Source organism: Mesocricetus auratus, unplaced genomic scaffold, assembly GCF_017639785.1.
Source record: "Mesocricetus auratus isolate SY011 unplaced genomic scaffold, BCM_Maur_2.0 Super-Scaffold_100676, whole genome shotgun sequence".
Taxonomy (NCBI): domain Eukaryota; kingdom Metazoa; phylum Chordata; class Mammalia; order Rodentia; family Cricetidae; genus Mesocricetus; species Mesocricetus auratus.
Window position 1 is genome coordinate 127207647 of NW_024429266.1, and position 18238 is coordinate 127225884.

At 41.6% G+C, this 18238-nt stretch overlaps 1 pseudogene; it reads right to left on the reverse strand.

Moving 5' to 3' along the window:
* Positions 1–11683: 11683 nt before the first annotated feature.
* On the reverse strand, positions 11684–12044 carry LOC121136588 (annotated as a pseudogene).
* Between the last annotated feature and the right edge of the window lie 6194 nt (positions 12045–18238).

An 18238-nucleotide genomic window follows, 5' to 3' on the forward strand; every position in this document is an offset into this window, starting at 1 on the left:
CCTGATGATGATAGGCTAAACCTCTGAAACTGCAATACAGCTTCAATTAAATGTTTTCCTTCATAGGAGTTGCTGTGATCACGGTGTCTGTTTACAACAGTGGAAACCTTAACAGAGACAGTAGACTTGTAACAAGGTGTTCTTGGCAAATTTTATCAAATATTTAAAGAAAATTTAATGCCAATTAACTTCAATCATCTCAGTTTTGATCAAAAAGTAGCAGAGGATGGAAAATTCTCTAGCTCACTCTATGAGGCTAGTGCTGCCTTCACACCAAAGCCAAATAAAGACATGGTAAGGAAGGAAACATCCCTTAAAAGTGTGAATCAAATGTCCTCACAAAATGCTGCAAACCTCTCCCAGCTGCACAGAGAGTGTAGCAGGGTTGAGTAAGGCCTCTCCAATACACAATCTTGTTTCAACATATCAAAATCATCAGCAGAATGGACTGTTTTTACAGAAACAAAGAAGAAAAATGCATGCAGTGTTTTATTGCGTTCAACAGAATTTGACAAAATCCATTTCCCTTTTACTGTTCAAACACTCAACAAACTAAGCAGACAAGGGAACTGTCTCAACCTGATAAATAAAGATCATGTACCATCAAACAAACAAAAAACCTACAGTTAACATCGCACCTAATGGCAAAAAACTCAATGCCTTCACTAAGAGCAAAAAGAAAAGGCAGTTCACTCTTGTCATTTCTAATCAACATTGTTAGCAGTTCTGACCAAGGCCATCAGACAATAAAGAGACGTAAAAGATATCTAGGTTGAAAGGAAAAAGGGATAAATAGAGCTGTCTTTATTCACAGATGATATGATCTTCCATATGAGAACTAAACAAAACAGTTCGGTTTTTGAGGAAGTGCCTCATTGTGTAGCCCTAGCTGGCCTGAAACTCTCTGTGTAGACCAAGATGCCCGAAATTGCTTCAGTCATAAGTGCAACTAAGTGCTAGGATTACAGACATACATCGCCATGCCTGGCTGAAACCCTTTTATAAAATTGACAAAGGGGCCAGAGAGATGGTTCAGCAAACAAAAGCACTTGCTGTGCAAGCCTGATGACCTGAGTTCAGTCATCAAAACACCCAGTGAAAGGACAGAGTCAACTTCCAAAAGTTGTCCTCTAACCTCCACACACTTGTACCTGTACAAATGCACACACTAAACCAACAAACAAATGTTGTAGAGGCCTTACTCAAACCTGATACACTCTGTGTGCAACTGGGAGAGGTTTGCAGCATTTTGTGAGGACTTCTGATTCACACTTTTGAGGGATGTTTCCTTCCTTATAGTGTCTTTATTTGGCTTTGGTGTGAAGGCAGTACTAGCCTCACAGGCTAAGTTAGAAAGTCTTCCATACCCTCCTACTTTTTGATCAAAATTGAGAGGGTTGGAGTTAATTAATATTAAATCTTCTTTAAATATTTGGTGGACTTTGATTTGTCATATGTTTCCAAATTACAGATTCTCTTTACTTATTACAAGTAGGTATCTTAGTTAGGGTTTCCATTGCTGTGAAGAGACATAATCACTGTAACTCTTATAAAGGAAAACATTTCATTGAAGCTGTCTTGTAGTTTCAGAGGCTTAGTTCATTATCATCATGTTGAGAAGCATAGCAGACATAGTACTAAGAGATCTACATGCTGATACATGCTTGCAATTCTAAATTCTAACCTTTAAGAGATATAAATAGGATGTTCAAGAGTTCCAGGTAAGGTAGGTAGTGGTGGTCCACTCCTTTAATCCCAACACTCAAGAGGCAGAAGTAGGCAGATCTTTGTGAGTTCAAAGCCAGTCTGGTCTACATAGCAAATTCCAGGGCAGCCAGGGCTACAATAAATAAACAAGCAAACAAACAAAAAGAGTTTGAAGCACTATCTTGGCTGCATAAGAGTTCAAGCTAGCTTAGAGCACACACCACATACACATACCACTCACACACACCACGCACACACACCACACACACACACCACACACACACACCACACACACACACACACACACACACCACACACCACACACACACATATGAAAAAGGGAGACAAAAATTAAAAACAAAAGGTAGGGGGATTGGATCTAACTTAATTGATAAGACTACTTGCCCAGTACTAATGAATCTTTCAAGAGTTAGAGTCAGGAGGATCAGAAATATAGAGTAATCCCTAGCTACATATGGATTTAGAAATCAGTCTGGCAATCACAAGACTCTGCCTCAAAGAAAACATTGAATTAATTCTTCAAAAATAACTTTTGACTCATTTTTCTGTGGCTCTGAGAAAGTTTGACCCCATGCTCACATATATATACGGGCAGCAGTAACTGAACTCAGTGGTTATAAAAAAAAAGAGAGAGAGAGAAAAACATGGAAGTGAGAAAGGGGATGAATTAAGGGATACCACAGAAGTTTGAGGTGATTAGGATCAAGATACATTTTATTCTTGTATGAAATTGTCAACGAAAAAATAAAATATCCTTTAAAAATTATTGACTTCATGTCAGAAGTTTAACAAACTAAATTGCAATATCCAAGCTCAAAAATAAGTTGTAATTTTATATGGAATTAGAAAAATCTACTCAACTAAAATAGGGTAATATTTGGGAACAAATTTAATCACAGAAGCATAAATTATATATTTTGAAAATTACATAATCTCACTGAAGGAAAATTTAAAGATCTGTATATATAGGAGACATCTATGTCCGTAGAAACAAAAATAAGATGTTTGAGAAGACATGTCCCTTCAATTGGTTTACAGATTCAATGCATTACCTATCAAAATGCTAAGGAGTTCAGTGGAAGAGAGTGAAAGATGCCAGAAAAGCCAGACCTTAAATTCCTATCTAACACTTGGAAGCTGTGGACAGAGGACTGACAGCTCAAAAACATATTAGGCTACTTACTATTTGGAGATGGAGACAAAGGGTCAAGGTCAAGGTCAACCCCACCTACAGAGTAAATTCACGGCCAGCCTGGGTTACAAAATATAGTCTCCAAATAAATATAATTAAAATAAAATGCCCAGGAATGGTGATGTGTGCCTTTTGGTTCTTATCCCAGGTCTCAGGAGGATGAAGTGTGAGGCCTGAGAGTCACTTTAACTCTGAGATACTGATAGCAGACTGTGCACCATAGTGACACCTCATGTCCAAAGAATATAAATAAATATTGCTGTCCAAGCTGGCTTAGTACTTGCTGGATGGCCCAGGCTGATTTCACACACAGCATCCTCCTGATTCAGCCTCCCAAGTGCTTGGTTGACTGACAGGAACATGCCAGCATGCCCAACCCCATAAAGGAATTGTTACACATTTTGAAAACTTAGCTCTAAAATTTATCGGAAAATAAAAATAAAGAGACACTTTAAACCATTTTATCAGAATGCTATAGTTGGAAGACTCATATTACCCTATTTTAAAACTTAATGTCAAGCTGCATGTATCAAGACAATAGTATTAGTGAAGGGATAGGCACCAAAAATCAGCACAGAAGTAAAGTTCAACCCAGGAAGATGTTTGTATAAAATATTCACAAATATTCTTGCTTATTCTCTCTCTCTCTCTCTCTCTCTCTCTCTCTCTCTCTCTCTCTCTCTCTCTCTGTGTGTGTGTGTGTGTGTGTGTGTGGTGTAGAAATCAAAGAACAACTTGTAAGATTTATTTCTCTCCTTCCACCATATGACTCCCAGAGTCATCAGAATTGTCAGCAAGTGTCTTTACACAGAGCTGCTTTCTTTTGCTTCTGTTCCTCCTCCTCCTCCTGCTCCTCCTCCTCCTGCTCCTCCTCCTCCTGCTCCTCCTTCCTCCTCCTCCTTCACAAAGATATAAGTATGACTTCCAACCTCTCTGTCCAGACAGATCCTGCACCTCTTTCTCCAGGGTCTAGCTGAATCACTTAGTCTTCATACCTCATCAAAAAAAAGGTCTCTTTGTTGAAGAAGGAGACTACTACAGAAATCCACTAATCAAAATGCAGAGTTGTGGAGCCCAGTCCCAGGGCATATACCTATAGAATAACTCCCACACATAAGGCTCAGGATCATTGTGGAAGAGGTGGTGGAAAGAGTATAAGAGGCAAAGGATGGGGGAGTTTGTGTGAGACTGTGTGTCCACAAAATGTCAGAAGCTACACATTAAAGTTTTACCAGCATGGCTGCCTAAACATGAATAAAGATGACACAAATACACATGCTAAGGTGGGCTGGAGGAGAGGGGAGTAATAACTCACCAGACCTTAACCCTGCACAAAACAGGACAGGCAACTAAGAATTACTGGGAGTGGGAGAAACAGTGTTCACCATGGAAAATCACACCACGTGGTTATCCAGTGGTAAGCTCTGAAAACATACATCCAAGTAATATTATACACTCTAACCATTTGCATTTGTAAATCTAGGAATACGTGCATTACCTAACAACAATTACTGGATAAAAGACTGTGAACTTGAAAGAGACCAAGGAGCTTTATATGGGAGGATTTGGAGGTAGAAAAGGAAAGGAGGAACTGATGTAATTGCATTATTATCTCAAAAATTAAAAATACATTAACAAAAGAAAGAAAACAGCCTGAACAAGTCATGAAGAGCAAGCCAGAAATCCATGTTCCTCCATGGCTTGTGCCTCAGTTCCTGCCTCCAGATGCCTGCCTTGAGTGCCTGTCCTGACTTCCCTCTGCAATGGATGGTGTCTTGTGAGTTGTAAGATGAAATAAATCCTTTTCTTCCAATCCCAAAATACAAATGCACCAGGTAACAACAGTATCACAGTGTTTTTCTTGAACTATTCAACAGCCAACATGCAGAAAAATAATCTTAACACATAGGTTATATAAAACTTAACTGGAAATGAGTCATAAATCTAAATGGAAAAAGTATAATAAAAAATCTGAAGAAAACTAGAACAAATTCCCAGAAGTCTCCCTGTTGCTGGCAGCAAAGTATTGCTGTGAACAGTTCTGAAAAAGTTTGTCAGTGTCAATATAAACCGCAACTGCTCTTACCGATGATCCAGTCCTTGCGCTTCTGGGAATTTATCCCTGACTATTAAGAGCATGCCCACACCGAAACATGCCCACCAGTGCTACCAGGAACCCATGGGAACTCTTTATCAAGGCACCTTCCTCGTTGTGCACCTGTCTTTGCGTCCCTAGAACTCTCAGTTCATACATCCACTTTCCATTTTTTGGGTGACCCATATCTCAATTTATCTCCCATTTCCTTTAGACACTTCGTATTTGGTTTTTGTTCCCCTGATTGCTGAACTAGTACATTGCTGATTAAGCAAAAATCCCTCTTCTTCCTCGTAAACCGAGGAAGTGGTTTCAGTGCGTATAATAACAATTCATAAAACGTTTTAGGATTCCTGCATCACTAGTACAGGTGTCCTTTCCTCTAAGCTTGTAAACTCTCTAAGAGCCACATTGTAAACATTTCCATTTCCAGCTCAACCCTTTCCAGGTCTGAGCCAGAGGTGGACTGAGATGGCTCCCTGCTTCTTTGGGGGGTGCACAATCAACATGGAGCAGACCGGTCAGGCACCATCCTAACAAGCTCAGCCCAAGGTTGCTAGTCCAGGACATGTGGGAGAAAAGCAACAGCTCTGCGCTATGCCTTGCGGCTGGGACAAGCAGGTCTCAAGCAAGCACTACCTGGGATGCAACCAAGACCCCTGCCTGGTTCTGGGCAGCCAGGCACCATTATGGTAAGAGAATACAGAGTGTGGAAATATAAGAAAGACGCAAAAGAGTTCATGGGTTTATGAGGTGAGGCCCTTGGAATCCAGGGTGATGTCCCGGTCTGGGCTATTACCAAGGGTCAGGTCTTGGTCCGAGGCCCCAAAACAGCTGAGGGGGCCTGTGTTGATGCCTGTGGCTCCTATCACCACTGATGCTGTGCAGAGGCTGGTAGTCTTGGCCGATACTTGGAGCCATATTGGTATCTGAGGGTCATGCTGCTAAAGGGGTCATGACAATCTAAAGTGGCTTGCACTGCCACCTAGGGTCAAGGTGACATCCTGGCCTAGACTGCTGCTGAGGACCGCGTGTGGGTCTGTGGTCCTACCATAGTGAAGGTCTATGTTGGTGTCCGTGGTCCACACTACCGCCAAAGGTCGTAGGGATGCCCAGGGTCAAGGCTGCAGCCTGTGATCATATTGGTGTCTGGGGTCTGTGTTGCTGAATGATTTGAGCGGCCAGTGCTGTCACCTGGGGTCATGGTACTATCCAGACCAGGGCTGCTGCTGAGGGCCATATCTGGGTCTACGGTCCTGCTGCAGCTGGTGTCTGTGATGATGTCCATGAACCATTTTAGCACAGGGAGTCATTGGAACCATGCTGTACAGAGCCATTCCCACCCTTGGCTAGCCCTGGGATAGCTGGTCTTGATCTTCTATGGATACTGCAGCAAGAAAGCCACCCCGCCCCCCCATTCAAGAAAGATGGCCCTATACCTCACTATAGTCACGCACCTCACCTGGACAGCACACTACCCCTGACCCTATGGTTGGGGACACAGGTGACCCAACGCAGGTGTGAGAGCAGGAGAACTGACCCGCCCCCTCCCATCTGCCATGTGGTAGCATGGGTTAGAGAAAGACACCGTCCCCCCTCACCCATTACCACCTGCAGCAGCTAAAAGAACTGGTCCTGGGGTCACAAGAGAGAGAGAACCTGCCCCGCCCCTTGCCAACTGCAGTACACAGAAGAGCAGGCCCTGCACCCTGTCTGGGCAGCACATGAGAGCTAACTCTGTTGTCAAGGGACGGGGGGGCACAGTTGAGCTAGCCCTGAGGGTATGACAGCAGGAGAGTTGACCCACATGCCTTCTATATGCCGCTTGTAGACCTTGCCTGGGCAAAAATAGTAGAGCTGGCCCTGGTGGTGCCCTGTGGGTGATTCCGATCTGAGGACTTGAGAGCAGAACTTGCCCTGCTCCTTGCTGCAGTCTGCTTTGAGGGAGCTAGACAAGGCAGTGCTGGAGAGCTTGCCCAGGTAGTAACAATGAGGGAAAGCTGGCAGGGTGACCAACCCAGCTATCACCCAGGCCAACAACCAGGGCTATGAATTGGCCTCCCCAACATCCTCCCCGTCTAGGAACTGTTGGAGCATGGGATGGACTCAGAGACCCAAAACAGCAGGATCCCCATGGTACAGGACAACAACAGGATATCCAAGAGGGGCCCCAGTGGGAGCATATTATCAGTGAGTGGCACAGCAGAAGCCAGAGGCTTCCAGCCAGGCCAATGACTCATGGCAATGAACACTTGCAAGTAAAGATGGTCTAACGAGTTAACTATGTGACTCAATGGGCCACACTGCAGCTTCCACAGATTCTTCCTGTCTTTTTTCTTTCTTTTTCACATTTTGTTTGTTTGTTTTGTTTTTGTTTCTGTTTCCTTTGATTTGTGGTTTTTCTTTTAAATTTGGCTTTGTTTGGGGGCAGAGGGGATGAGGGGACAGGGAGATAAGTGGGATTGGAATGCATGATGTGAAATCCACCAAGAATCAAAAGAATTTCGTTTCCATCCTGATAAACCATTCCAGTTTCTTTTTCTTATCTGACTCAGAAAATATTCCAGAGGTACATGTACACTGATTCAACGATCACATCTTTAAATCTCATAGTAATACATTAGTTTATACATTGTGGCATTTAATACACACGTGTGAGCCCCGTGAGGATCCATTTGGTCGCTGAAGAGGAGAGAAAAAGAGCAGAGGCAGCTACTCCTACAAGGCTTTGTTAGCAATAGGCAAGTTCGCAGATATAAATCTAAACTGTGACATCCCTGCTCTGCTGTCCTGTCCACTTGTAGCTCCCCTGCCACATTATTGGATGAATTCACTAATAAATCTGTATCTATGAAAATCTGTTAGCATAACAAACAAAACAACTTGAGGAAACATCTGACTGCTAATTGACTCAGTGGCTAAGAGCATTGACTGATCCATGTTCAATTCTCAATACCCACACGGCAACTGACAGTTCTCTGTTATTCCAGGCTTCCAGCATGGCCTACATAGAAATCCAGGGCAGCCAGGCCACATAGTGAGACTCTTTCTCAAAACAACAACAGCCATGTGAAGCAAATGCATTCTTCATATCCTAGTGGAATAGATTTACATTTATCTTGGCATGTTCCTTAAGTTACAAATGCATGATTAAAAAGTACTTCTGGAGGGCATAGCTCGCTTTGCTGTGGTATGGCTTTCACAAAGTTATTTTTTCCCAGTATTTTGGGAATTGCTATATTAATTTCCATAACAAAGAACTTAGTAAATTGGTACTGTTCTATAGTCTAAAATTAAAATAGTTCAGGAACATTTTTAAAAGTCTGACCATGTTATAAATATTGAGATATTTAAAGATTACAAGTAAAAGTACTTAGGCTGTGTTTTGTAAACATTCATGAACTTAGTTCTTATTTAAATATTGTGGGATTTTTATGACTATATTTATATTGTCAAATATGATAAGCAAAAGGAATAAAAATCATTGTCTTGAGAAAAAAAAAGTACATCTGACATAAAAATTGCTTGGCCTATAAAGGAAAGTCTCCTCTGTACCTTTAATGTTGAGCCAAAACATAATAGTAGGAAAAGACCCTACTTTCTATAAATGTTGAAATTTATCTCTCAATTGAGGGTTTTTTTTTCTGTATGCTGTCAGTGTTTATTTTAAACTGTGAGTTACAATTTTGTGACAAATTAACAGAGGAGACACTGTCTAAATTGTGGAAAGAATGGGGGCAGGAAAAGGAGATGAAAATCAGATACATTAGATCAAACAGAGGAAAGGTGATTTACCCAGACTCCCAATAACTATAACTTTGCCATCTTTGTGCTTCTTTTGTTTCTTCCAGTCTCCAATCACATTTTCAATACAAATTATCCTATTATTTTGCAGAATCACTTTGTGTTCCTTGGTGGATTTATTCAGCTAATTAATGCCTTTTTTAAAAAGAATGGCTGAAAGCAGTATCAAGAGAAATCATTTCCAAGCTGAAATTTATATACTTGAAAGCTGATGCCTAGGAAGATGGTTTGGCTCTATAAAAACAGAAGCAATTCATCGGCTGCACAGACCCAGACGTGGGCCTGCTAGGGTTTCTTTTTCATAGGAAATTATGGTTCGGGTGGATTCTCATTATCCCTAGTGGGTGGGGGTCTCAGCAGAGTGTTCTGCTGTCTGGCATGAACGTATCTGTGGAGTACTTGAAAAACAATGAAATGTGTTAGAACTGAGGGGCTCGTTTCCCTTTGTGCCTTACCAGATGTCTTCTCTTTAGCCTTGGCCCCCTTTGTATCCCTCACATCCCAACAATCTCATACTGAATCCCACATTTTATTTATGTTCACACCAAGACTGCTAAAGAATTATCAAGGCTGCCCCAGCATCCCTACCTACCATACACACTGGCTCCGCCATTCAAGCCATCACATTCCCCCGTGGACCAATACACTGGCTGAAGGACAAACAGAACCACTCCCATGCTCCTTTCCTGGGTACCTCTTTTCCTGGAGAGCTGTGACTAGGACTAGCAGGCCCACCACCCCAGTGGACGACAGTCAAAAGGATGGAGACCTCTTGAGGCTCATTACAACCAGGAACTTTTTGTCGGGTTTGTTTGTATTTCGTTTGTTCTTTTGTTTTGTATTGGTAGGGACAGGGTGTCCTTACATAGCACAAACTGGCCTCAGTCTCACAATCCTCCTGCCTCAGCTCAGCCTCCAATGCCTGTGTGCATCAGCTCCAGTTCTCTCTCTCTCTCTCTCTCTCTCTCTCTCTCTCTCTCTCTCTCTCTCTCTCTCTCTCTCTCTCGTGTGTGTGTGTGTGTGTGTGTGTGTGTGTGTGTGTGTGTGTGTGTGTGTGTTGACACAGGTTGGTTCTTATTCTGCAGTCTTGGGTGGCCTGGAACTCACTGTAACATAACTGACCTCTAACTTGTGGATATCCTCCTGCTCTCCCTACTAAACACTAAAAAGCATGGGTCACTGTAACTTAAATAACAGTGCTCACACATGGTTCATTGACATTTTTTTTCTTTCAGGGTCTCAGATCTTCAGAACATGCTTTGCTGTCAGAGCTATTTTAAGGGAACTAAGTTTAAACTAATGAGGAAAGACTACATAGAGCAACATAGGCTAACAGTTGCTCCTTGGTGCTAACTAGTGAAGCCATTTCCCTCGGGCTCTTCAATTAGTTTTATATCCCATGGGGTGAATGTACTGATGAAGGGGACAAGACAGCAAAGCAGTGAAGATGACTTTTAATGGTTATTCTTCTAGGTCCTTCTCTCCCCGACTTCACTGCTCTCTTTATTTACTGTTGAAGAGAATATTTCTGCTTACCTAGTTGCCTTGAAAAACATGACTCTCCAGGGAACTTTGCAGTGAGAACATTTGCTAACGTATTGGCAGTTTTCCCTTCTTTTCTTTATTTACAGCATCTCTTTCTTGTTTTTGTTTAACAGGTAGAACAATGAAATAGTCTACCACAAGGACTTTTCATTTGTTCCAGCATTTTGACTGTCAAGGCCGGGTTGGGGACAAAGAGGAGCATTGGAGACATGCCTCTGGTTTACCAAGATTCTGAGTGTTTTCCTCTCTGATCAAAACCCAGTTAAGGAGTCGGTGGTCTTCTGAAACAACACTCTGTTTGTGGGGCTGTGAAGTACTCAGGGTTCTAACTGCAAAAGCACTCTAGATTTGGTCTTCATGCAGTGAGCAGTTAGTGATGTCATCCTTCTTTTCATGCTAGTGAAATCAAATGTAAGTTTCTCATCTACCTCCCGAATACAACACTGACTGGACTTTTGAAAGATAGTTGCTTACAGAATAGGGGTGAATTCACTTTTCTCTCAATCATGAGCTAGATCTTCCAAGGAATCTTGCTTTTCTTTCTTCTTCTTTTTTTTGTTTTTTGTTTTGTTTAAACTTACTCCAACTTCTCCTTTACTCATCATTTCAGAGAAACTGGGCTTTGATAAGGTCCCTGCCTGGTGATAACTAGTTTAAAAAAGAAAGAAAAGCACTCAACTTCTGGTCAGGGCCTTCTGTGAGTAGAATTCCAACTTACTGGGTGGCTGACTGACTCTAGGGGAATTCGTGCTGATTCTCTTTGCCAACATAGAACTTATACTATTTAAATTTATTTTTATGTGCATTGATGTTTTTGCCTGCATGCATGTCTTTGTGAGGGTGTCAAATCCTCTGGAACTGGAATTACAGACAGTGGTGAGCTGCCATGTGGATGTTGGGAACTGAACCTGAGTCCTCTGCTCTATCCACTGAGCAATCTCTCCGGCCCTCTGATAATTGTTTTTTAATGAGAGCACTTATTTTATTTACTTTTCATTAGCTTAAACAGCTTCCTGTTAGGATATTCTGTTTGTGTTCTGACAAATAAAGCTTGCCTGAAGATCCAAGTGTGGAGCTAGCCACTAGTTAACATAGAGGTCTGGAGGTCTGTACAGACAGGAAGTGATATGGCATGGTGGAGAGAGGAAGTGACAAGGCCAGGCGTAGACAGGATCTCAGCCCTTTTTGCCAGAGAAGTCGAGTGGTAAGAGGTGACCGTGACTGATCTTTCAGCCTGTATCCCACTATTGGACTCCTGGTGTTTATTATTAAGACTCATTAGGATCACGCTTCAGCTTTCATTTACTATTCTTATTCATTTAAATCCATGAGAGGTACATCAGCATACCAGTTCTGTATCCAGCGGCCTTTGCAGGAAGTTGCTTTGTAATTTGTTATAAACTGTGCCACTCTTTCCATGGGCCTGATCTACATCTTCCCAAAATACTCTGGTTTTGTTTGGTTTACCTCCAGGAGTCACCATGTTGTTGTTTTTTGTTTGTTTTTTGTTTTGTTTTTGCTTCATATACATAATTTCCTCTCTTGCCTAAATAGAATTCAGTTTCATCTCCAGCATAACCACCTTCAATTTTGAGAAGATCCCTGTGTATGTTCTCTTTGATTCTGAACACCTCACTTGTAGCCATCAGAAATGGCCTTGCAGCGCTGCCTTCTAGACATATTTGCCTTTCAGAGGTCTTATTCCCATCAGGCCTCAACAGTGCCAAGATGGTGAAAAGAAACTGAACTATTTCTTTATTTACATTTTTAAGGCAAAATTTTTTAATTTTTGAAATTATAATGTAATAGCAACATTTCTCCCTTCTCTTTCCTTGTTCTACACCCTACTTGTTATTGCATACTTATAAGAATACATATATGCATACATATTCCTAAGTATAACCTATTTAATATGTATAATGTTACTGTATGTGTGTTTTCAGGACTGACCTTTAGACACTGAACAGCCAAATGACGTGATCTTCCCTATGGAAGACCCCCTCTCCCACTCCCAGCTCTCCTCAGTTACCTGGAGTTCTTTGTGTAGCGTTGAGGTCTCGTGGACTTTTCTCTGTCCAGTTTGGCATGTTTACTGGTGTCATCCTTGGTCAGCTCACATTTAGGTGGTCATGTTGGTGAGACTTTATGAGTGTCACTTCAGATGTTACTTGGAGACACAGTCTCTAGCAAACTCCTTGCTCCTCTGGCCTTACATTCTTCCCACCTTTCCAAAGTTCCCTGAACCTTAGGTGCAGAAGTATTTAGTAGGTGTGTCCACTGGGATTGGGCTCTACAACTTGGCATTTTGACTAGTTGTAGTTTTCTGTAGTGGTCTCCAACTGTTGCAAAGAGATGTTTCCATGATAAGGGATAAAGACTGCACTTCTGTGGGTCAGGTTCATTAAAAAAAAAAAAAACAGATGGGCACGAAAGACAGCCCATCTTCCCTTTCTCATTATCAATCCTGAAGTATACTGAAAAGAGCACACAAAATCAAAAACCAAGAACAAAGTCTTGGTTCACCTCAATCAATAAGAAAGAGAACAGAACTGATTTTGTATGCATAAACTATTGGGATAAGTGAAGGTGAAAGCAAAGTTTTCATCAAAGACAAACTCTTCCGTCCCACAGGACCTGCAGGCACCCAGGTGCCTCTCCTCGAGGTCCCTGTGGCAGCTAATGCTTTCTGCTCTCCTGTTTGTACCCCACTGATATAGAGGAAAACTGAAAGAAAGGTTGGTGAGACAACTCAGTCTCAGGGCCTTACAAGGTGAAAGGAGAGAGCAGGTACCTCAGACCTTCACGTGCTCATAATTACCTGTAAGCACGTGTGCACATGTGCGCGTGCACACACATGCAAACACACATACATAAATATACATATGCACACACACATGCATGCACACACAAGTACATACACACACATGCATATACATGCACACACACACACACATACAAGTAAACAAATGGAAATTTTAAAAACTGAGAGAAGTAAAGCTTGGTGTAGTGGCAAATATCTGTGGTCCCAGCACTAGAGAGACAGAAGCAAGAGGAAAACTTCAAGCTTGAAGCCAGCATGAATTAAACATTGAGTAGTAGACCAGTCAAGGCTGTATATGGAGATGCTGTCTCAAAAAAAAGGAAACAAAATTCTGCATGGGCCCCAGACTGATGGCTGAGAGGCCAGCATGGGACTTATCCAGACCCCCTGAATTTGGGTGTCAGTGAGGAGGCCTCGGCAATCTATGGGGCCTCAGGTAATTGTTCAGTATTTATCCCTGACATACAAAGGGACTTTGGGAGGGAGCCCATTCCACATAGAGGAATGCTCTCTCAGCCTGGACACATGATAGAGGACCTAGGACCTGCCTGGGATGATATGACAAGCTTGTTTCTAATTTAAATAAAAAAGAAAAGAAAATTCTGGTAACTCGACCCCACATAATACTCTGACGACTTTAGGGTTTCTTCAGCATCTCAGGAGAAGGAGAACAAATCAAAGAGCCTTCTGATTTTCTGTGCTATTATTAAGTGTATAGCAATGATATATGTTTTAATTTGAGATGTAATAAAATAGTTCTCAATCATTTTTGTTTCATAAGAAAAATGTACCACATTTTCTAAGTGCATTTATATTTGGATAGAGCAGGGTCCCTGTTGGGGAAGTCCTGTACATTTGTTAATAAAGCACTGCTGGCCAATAGGAATCTAGATAGGTGGGACTAGGAGTCCAGGAGGATTCTGAGAAGGAGAAACACAGAGAGTCGACATGTAACGCCATGGGGTAGGAGCCCGGAACTATTCTCCGGTAAGAGACATACTTAGATTAACAATTATGGGGTAATTACTAAAGCAGAGCTAGCCAGTAAGAGACAAGCAAGGCCAACAGCTTCATAATTAATACAGCGTCTTGTGTGTTTATTTGGGGACTACAATGCGGCAGAGCCCGGGTGGCTGGCAGGGGATAAACCAAAGTGGCTAGCAAAGAAAAAGCTTCTCTTAACAGGTCCCAAATCAACACAAGATTCCCACCCTATGTATATCTCATTGTCCTTTCCTCTTTTTATTGACTACTGTGTTTTTCTTTTATCTGTTTCCCTGCTAAATAGAATTTTCTGAAACAAAATATTGCCTGAATCAACTAATTAAACTGAGTTTTCAAATAATCACCTCTTAAAAGGAAAAATAATAAATTATGAACAATAGAATAATATAACATAGTTATGAACTGTAGAAGAGCATAAAACACTCTACCAGAGTTAGAAATAGAGAAACCATTAGCCTATGTCCTGTTTCATAACTCATGTCTGCTGTCTGCCATCAGTCATTCGTTATCTTTTTGTTTTGTTTTGTTTTGTTTTGTTGGTTTTTCGAGACAGGGTTTCTCTGTATTGTTTTGGAGGCTGTCCTGGAACTCGCTCTGTAGACTAGGCTGGCCTTGAACTCACAGAGATCCGCCTGCCTCTGCCTCCCGAGTACTGGGATTAAAGGCATGTGCCACCAAGGCTTTTTTAGTAGTTGATCTTTTTCTTTGACAATTTCCAGCATGTCTATAATGCCTTTTTGATTAATCTTGCTTCTCACCCTCTTTTACCTTCCTTCCATCCCTGTCAGCACCCCTCACTACATCTCCCTTTTAGTGTTTGTTCATGTCTTTTGTTTGTCTTATGACCCACTTAGTATAACCTGGGTCCTCTGTGTGTTGATGGAATCTGGTGGCATCATCAGTGGGTACACACTTGAAGACACTGACTTCTCTTACCCCAGAGTCCACTGATAAGTCCATAGTTCAGAAAGGAGTGCTTGGGCCATATGAGCCCTTCTCCAATCTGTGACTGGCAGGTGACAGGTCCAGTGAGACAGGATCCTGCTATGTAGTTCTGACTGTCCTGGCATTCACTATGTTATCAAAGGTGGCCTCGATTTCACAGCAATCATTTTGCCTTGGCCCCTTTGGCACTGGCGTCACAGATGTAAGTCACCACACCTAGAGAGACATTTTCCTTTAAAGGAGCCTAAATTTTCTGGATGTCATATCTGTATTACAGTGTCTACCCAAACTAAAACTCAGGGCTGGGGCATGGAAACTTGTCTAGCACCAACTGCATGTGAAGTTCAGTTCCCTGCCTCTGAGTTAGACCTTCGTTATGAAAGCATTATTTCTTAGTCATGACATAACAGGAAGGCAGGAAACCTGCTTTCTAGAGCAAATGTCTCTCTCTCTCCAGCCAGGAATGACAGCCATCCTCATCAGATGGCCTCTTGCTCTAAATCATAGCCCCAATGGCCCAGGAGACAAATACTTCCGGGAAATTGGTAGTAAGGCCCTTTTTTATAACAATAACATGAGACTAACAATTCTAGGCACACACAGAGCAGAATTTAAACAGGTATTAGTAAACGCTATCCATACTTGTAAGCACACAAAAATGTCCCCATGATTCTTTTAATTAAAAAAATGATCTATTATATGTAATTATGACAATGAGGGAGTGGCATAGGGAGTGGTCAGGGGCAGCTTCCATGAGTCTCTTCTGTCCTTCCACCATGTGGGTTACAGGAGTGACAGCAGGTGCCTTTACCCACTGAACTATCCAGCTCTCATGGGAGAAGTTTCCAAGTTTACATCTCTGTGATGAAAAAGTGTGAAAGTCGGTATCTTTCTAAAACAAAAACACATGAGCATGTTTAACGGAATAACCAGGCCTGAAAGCATCTAAATTACATTCTATGCCATCTGAAAGGTGTTGAACCTCCCATGACCATATCACTATGAAAAATAATAAGCCTGCAAAGACATATGCTTTTTTTGACATATGCTTTTTTTATTCTAGCATTGATCACAATAGTGTTTTGTTTTGCTTTGTTTAGCATGAAAAGGTTCAAAGCAAATTGATGAGATGTATGACCCAGCACAGTTCTTACTGTTGAAACAGTTTGTAGTTGCTCATTCAGGAAGCTCAACCTTTTTTTTTTTTTTGCAAGATAAGATATCATTTTATTAAAGTATTTCACTGAGACTGCACAAGTCAAACCAACAAAATAAAGGTCCCAGGGGATAACTAGAATCAGAGACCCACTCAGTAGATTCATACAAATACTAAAGAGACAGCTATAATATAAACTCAGAGGACTAGATGAAAACCTGTTCATTTTTTATGCATCAGTTTCTATCTCCATGAGTTCATAGGAGGTTTTCTCATTTGATTCAGAGGGCCTTGTCAGGAAGCTCAACCTTTTACACTACTCAGATCCACTTGCCCAGTGTCAGTCTGAGGATATTAACTAGCAAGCTAGCGTGAGAGAAAGGCTGGATTCTTTTTGGCTTTCTTTTGTTGTCAGTTCTTTGAAAATAGACATTCACTCTTTGTTCTTCAGTAAGGGCTTGTTTGAAACAACAGCTTGCTTCAGATTTACTTTCTACCAACAACAGGTAAAGGGCTCCGAAATAATTGTTAACAATTGCTGTGAGCCAGTGTAACATGGTACCTGTGGTGTAACACTTGAAACTTCCATTGCTTATAAAATGATCATCTTCAAAAGTGATGCCTTCTGGATCACCTGTCTCTATGTGCCATCACTGAAAACAAAAAGACAGATTCTCCACTCAAAGGGGCCTTTTATTCTCTTGAGCCTCTCAGAACAAAAATCTGACCCACTGTGTAAATACTCACGAGTACATCTTTTAAAATGTACATTGAACTGTATACAGCTTGCTCTTTGAGTGGTTTTTTTTTCTTCCCCTATTATCAAGTCCAATAGAAATCTCTAAGAAGAGTAACTTAGCCTGTACAGCATCGCCATTTTCCAGGATGCCTGCCAAGTGGGTACTTAGGAGGATGGCCTCTGGGCGTGAGGAGTGCCTTATCCTCTATCTGGGACCAGACACAATCAGAGGCTCCCAGGAGGACAGGTTCTGCTAACTAATAGCACTTTCCCATTTCTGACTAAAGAGATAGCTGCTGTTTCCAAGGAGTTAGTATTTAACTCACACCAGTGGTTAGTCTGCTTCCTTGAATTCCATTTGTCATGTTTCGGTTATTTTGGGGTTCTTCTTCTCAAAACGTGAATTCTACAATAGATTTGCTAGTTAGAGAAGAATATGCAGTTTTTTTGGCCCTATGTTGAGTCTAATGATCGACTTAATTAATACCACTCCATCTGGCTTCTCTTATTTGTTTTTTCCCTTTTGTGTGTTGTTTTTGGTTTGTTTGTTTTTCATTTTGTGTTTGGTTTTGTTTTGTTGTTTTTGAGAGAAGAGCTCATAGAGCCCAGGCTAGATTGGAACTTCACTGTGTTTCCCAAGGACTAGTGTCACATAACAGACTGGCTTTGATACTTTATAGCTGCAAGACACTGGGCAAGTCTGCTTCTCAGAGCTTATTAGTCTTCTTTGATAAAAGCAGTAATGCTTAACAAGACACTATGGAAATAGCGGCAGAGTAACTACAGCTATTAAGAAGGACATCTTCTGGGGAAGCAGAAGAGAAGGTTGAATTTTGGTACATTAGAATGTGGAATCAGGACTGGAGAGGTGGCTCAGTAGCTTTTTCAGAGGATCTGAGTTCAATTCTCAACATCCATATGATGGTTAACCACTGTCCCTATATGCAGCCATCCAAGAACTCACCTGTTACTGTTGGTTTCTTGTCCCTCCAGGTCCCACGCTTTAGCCCCAAATAAACACACAATGACTTATATTAATTATTAAACTGTTGGCAGATGGCTAGGGCTTCTTATTGGCTGGCTCTGTTTTAATTATTAGCCCATAACTACTAATCTGTGTATTTCTACATGGCCTTATCTTACTGGAGAACACCTGGCGCATCCTGTCTTCTTGGTCTCTACATGGTGTCCCTCGAAGTCCCTCTCTG